Source organism: Oncorhynchus masou, unplaced genomic scaffold (genome assembly GCF_036934945.1).
Source record: "Oncorhynchus masou masou isolate Uvic2021 unplaced genomic scaffold, UVic_Omas_1.1 unplaced_scaffold_3208, whole genome shotgun sequence".
Lineage (NCBI taxonomy): Eukaryota > Metazoa > Chordata > Actinopteri > Salmoniformes > Salmonidae > Oncorhynchus > Oncorhynchus masou.
In genome coordinates, this window is record NW_027009623.1 from 37,501 (window position 1) to 42,524 (window position 5,024).

Consider the following 5,024-nt stretch of genomic DNA (forward strand, 5'->3'; position numbering starts at 1 on the left):
TTAGTTTAATCTCTAATAGCTTTAGCTTCTAATCCTATAGCTCTTTTAGCTTAACCTATAGCCTTTTAGCCTCAACCTACAGCCTTTTAACCTATAGCCTTTTAGCCTAACCTACAGCCTTTTAACCTATAGCCTTTTAGCCTAACCTCTAGCCTTTTAGCCTAACCTCTAGCCTTTTAGCCTAACCTCTAGCCTTTTAGCCTACAGCCTTTTAGCCTAACCTACAGCCTTTTAGCCTAACCTACAGCCTTTTAACCTATAGCCTTTTAGCCTAACCTTTAGCCTTTTAACCTATAGCCTTTTAGCCTAACCTATAGCCTTTTAACCTATAGCCTTTTAGCCTAACCTATAGCCTTTTAGCCTAACCTACAGCCTTTTAACCTATAGCCTTTTAGCCTAACCTATAGCCTTTTAGCCTAACCTACAGCCTTTTAGCCTAACCTACAGCCTTTTAACCTATAGCCTTTTAACCTATAGCCTTTTAGCCTTTTAACCTATAGCCTTTTAGCCTAACCTATAGCCTTTTAACCTATAGCCTTTTAGCCTAACCTTTAGCCTTTTAACCTATAGCCTTTTAGCCTAACCTATAGCCTTTTAGCCTAACCTACAGCCTTTTAACCTATAGCCTTTTAACCTATAGCCTTTTAGCCTTTTAACCTATAGCCTTTTAGCCTAACCTATAGCCTTTTAGCCTAACCTACAGCCTTTTAACCTATAGCCTTTTAGCCTAACCTATAGCCTTTTAGCCTAACCTATAGCCTTTTAACCTATAGCCTTTTAGCCTAACCTATAGCCTTTTAGCCTAACCTACAGCTTTTTAACCTATAGCCTTTTAGCCTATAGCCTTTTAGCCTAACCTATAGCCTTTTAACCTACAGCCTTTTAGCCTATAGCCCTTTAACCTAAACTATAGCCTTTTAACCCAACCTATAGCCTTTTAGCCTAACCTATAGCCTTTTAGCCTAACCTATAGCCTTTTAGCCTAACCTATAGCCTTTTAGCCTAACCTATAGCCTTTTAGCCTAACCTATAGCCTTTTAGCCTACAGCCTTTTAGCCTATAGCCCTTTAACCTAAACTATAGCCTTTTAGCCTAACCTATAGCCTTTTAGCCTAACCTATAGCCTTTTAACCTACAGCCTTTTAGCCTATAGCCCTTTAACCTAAACTATAGCCTTTTAGCCTAACCTATAGCCTTTTAGCCTAACCTATAGCCTTTTAGCCTAACCTATAGCATTTTAGCCTAACCTATAGCCTTTTAGCCTAACCTATAGCCTTTTAGCCTAACCTATAGCCTTTTAGCCTAACCTATAGCCTTTTAGCCTAACCTATAGCCTTTTAGCCTATGCTCAGATCAACTAAAATGAGCGGAAGCCATTGTTAACTGTGGATCAGCAACACCTCCTGTCAACTATAATACTGTTACAAGCATAAGAGTTGCAGTCAAAACAGCCCTACTAGCACCGTTCCAGACAAATACATCAACATCCTGGCACTTTTCAGAAATCACTTCCTATTTCTTCTCAAATAAAAAAAGACATTTTTCAAAAATATTTTTTTCTTCTCCACATCTTGTCACTGGATTTTCAACATCGTAGAAAGCAAATTTTATTTTCGTATAAACTTTAGTTAAGAATTTTAAAATGTAGAAAATAAAGACAAATGGCATGGACCTAATTACTGGCACCACGGAGCTAGGACTTGCACAGCCTTTGGCCAAGATAACTGGAGACAAAAGCTTATTGTAACCATCAATGAGCTTGCTGTGTGTTTTGCGAGCTCAGAGCACGGTAAGCAAAGATTTTTTCTAACTAACCCAAGAAAAAATGAGCAGAATGCCAGGCAAAATGTTTTGGGGCGGGGTAGCCTAGTGGTTAGTGCGTTGGACTAGTAACCGGAAGGTTGCAAGTTCAAACCCCCGAGCTGACAAGGTACAAATCTGTCGTTCTGCCCCTGAACAGGCAGTTAACCCACTGTTCCTAGGCCGTCATTGAAAATAAGAATTTGTTCGTTAAATTAAGGTCAAATTAAATAAAGGTCAAATTAAAAAATAAGAGCAGTGTGATGCTGAAGATTGTGCCAAGTTGCAGCAAGCTCACTGATGGCTACAAGAAGCGTTTGTCTGCAGTTATTTTAGCCAAAGTGTGTTTAACCAAGTACTAGCGTAGCGGTACCAAAAATAAAATTGCTTCTGAAAATGTTGAAAATACAATAACACTTTTTTATTTATTATTATTTTAAAATTCAACTTATTTTAGAAGAAAAATAGGGAATTATCTTAGAAAAGTGTCAAGATGCCAATATATCTGTCCAGACCTGTACATGACATATCACTCTCACCTCTTGCCTACAGAGCGACCATCCATCTCGCTTGTGGAGGTCACCTCATTGCAGGCCAGCTTCTGGGGCTCCGTCTTCAGTGTGTCTGGAGCTGGGGGTGAGACAGTGGGCTGTGGCTGGGGGCAGATGTTCATGTCTCCATCCTCTGGACCCGAGGTGTCAATGGTGACCACCTCACCTGGAGCTGCCTGGGGAGCACGACCATCTCCAGAGAGCAGTCAGAGTCCTCCTGCCTCACCTCGGGTCTTGTGGCTGGAGACCCCGGTGGTCCTGGACGCTCTCCCTTGTCCTCTGATGTCCCGGGCGGGCTGGACGTGGAGGAGGACGTGGTGACCTGGGGCCGGAATCCGCCGTTGGGTTTCCTGCGGGTTCCGAGGAGTCTGACGGGTCGGGAGAAGGTAGTCTCCGCCTCCAATTCTGTGTCGCTGTTGTCAAGCTGTTGCTCCTCCCCCTTGGCCTTCCTCAGCACCCTCTTCTTCTTCAACTTCCTCACGCGCTTTATGGTCTTCGCCTCCACCTGAGGCGGCGCGTTGGACGGAGCGAGGGACAGAGGAAGGACGGGGGAGGTTTCTGGGTCCTGGATCCCGGCTCTGGAGCTCTTGCGGCTGGGTGGGGCTGACAGTGGGGCTGGGTGGGGCTTGGAGTTACCCCCGTCTTCTGTGGTAACCTGAACACCCCTCTCTCCCGACTGGATCGGGCCTGGTGAACCTGCCGAGGGGTCCTTCCATTCTACACATGCGCCTACGGGGAGACTGCTGCCCTCTTGAGAGAGCTCTCTGTGGACTCTGTGACGCTCAGACCTCCTCCCTCGGACCGGTTGGCAGCTGGCGGCACAATCTAAGAAAAGAGAGAACGAGAGAAACGACAGATTAAATTCAGGCCATTTCTGAGTGAATGTTTACCAGTGTGTGTGTGTGTGTGTGGTGACAGGCCATACCTGCGTGAGGGGCTGTAGCGATGGGCGTGGGCTCTGACGTGGTGCTGTGAGAGCCGTGGTGAACGGTCACTGCGCTCTCCGCATCCTCTGTCTTAGTGGTCACCCTGCCAGGGGACAGGGGCTCCTGCTTGATAACTACTGACTGTGTGATAGGCTGGGGGTGGGTCTGGCGGCTAGGGGACAGGGAGGGGGGCGTGGAGCAGGGGGGGAGGTAGAGGGGAACCTGGTTAGGACTGGCGACAGGGGGTTCTGTTAGAGGCGACAGCAGGGCGGAGGGCATCTCTAAAGGCATCTCCTCTTCACAGCTCTTCACTCTGGGCAGGGAAAGGCTCTCAACACCACCTGAGAGACACACCAAGAGTCAAAACAGAATAGATTAAAAGACGTATTTTAAGACATTACAAAAAGGTTCATACATGCTTATAACAAGTTACCCATATTTCAGATAGTGAGAAAAGACAAGATGTCACATCCACACCAGACTTAATTAAAAAAAAAGAGAGTGCTCATTTAGTTGACACAAAATCATGAGTTAAAGCCTTGCTTTACCTTGTATCCCTTGGAGCAACTCAATACGCTTCCTTCTGAGAGTACTCATCTCCATGGAAACCTGAGAGACCACCAAAACAATAACATGCTGTCAGGCCCAAGGCGTTTGGATGGGTTAAGTTCCTTATCATCATGTTGTCATCATGGACTTCTGGGTCATTTCTGTCTACAGCTGTACCTTCCTCTTTCTTTACCACATGATGGGACACACACACTGACAAGGACTTCCTGGTTGTCCCCAACAGCTCACACCACATGGTGGGGGACACACACTGACAAGGACTTCCTGGTTGTCCCCAACAGCTCATACCACATGATGGGACACACACACACACACTGACTTCCTGGTTGTCCCCAACAGCTCACACCACATGGTGGGGGACACACACTGACAAGGACTTCCTGGTTGTCCCCAACAGCTCATACCACATGATGGGGGACACACAATGACAAGGACTTCCTGGTTGTCCCCAACAGCTCATACCACATGATGGGACACACACACACACACCTGACAAGGACTTCCTGGTTGTCCCAAACAGCTCATACCACATGATGGGGGACACACAATGACAAGGACTTCCTGGTTGTCCCCAACAGCTCATATCACATGATGGGACACACACACACACTGACAAGGACTTCCTGGTTGTCCCCAACAGCTCATACCACATGATGGGACACACACACACACACACTGACAAGGACTTCCTGGTTGTCCCAAACAGCTCATACCACATGGTGGGGGACACACACTGACAAGGACTTCCTGGTTGTCCCAAACAGCTCACACCACATGGTGGGGGACACACACTGACAAGGACTTCCTGGTTGTCCCCAACAGCTCACACCACATGGTGGGGGACACACACTGACAAGGACTTCCTGGTTGTCCCCAACAGCTCATACCACATGATGGGGGACACACACTGACAAGGACTTCCTGGTTGTCCCCAACAGCTCACACCACATGGTGGGGGACACACACTGACAAGGACTTCCTGGTTGTCCCCAACAGCTCATACCACATGATGGGGGACACACAATGACAAGGACTTCCTGGTTGTCCCCAACAGCTCATACCACATGATGGGGGACACACACACACTGACAAGGACTTCCTGGTTGTCCCAAACAGCTCATACCACATGGTGGGGGACACACACTGACAAGGACTTCCTGGTTGTCCCAAACAGCTC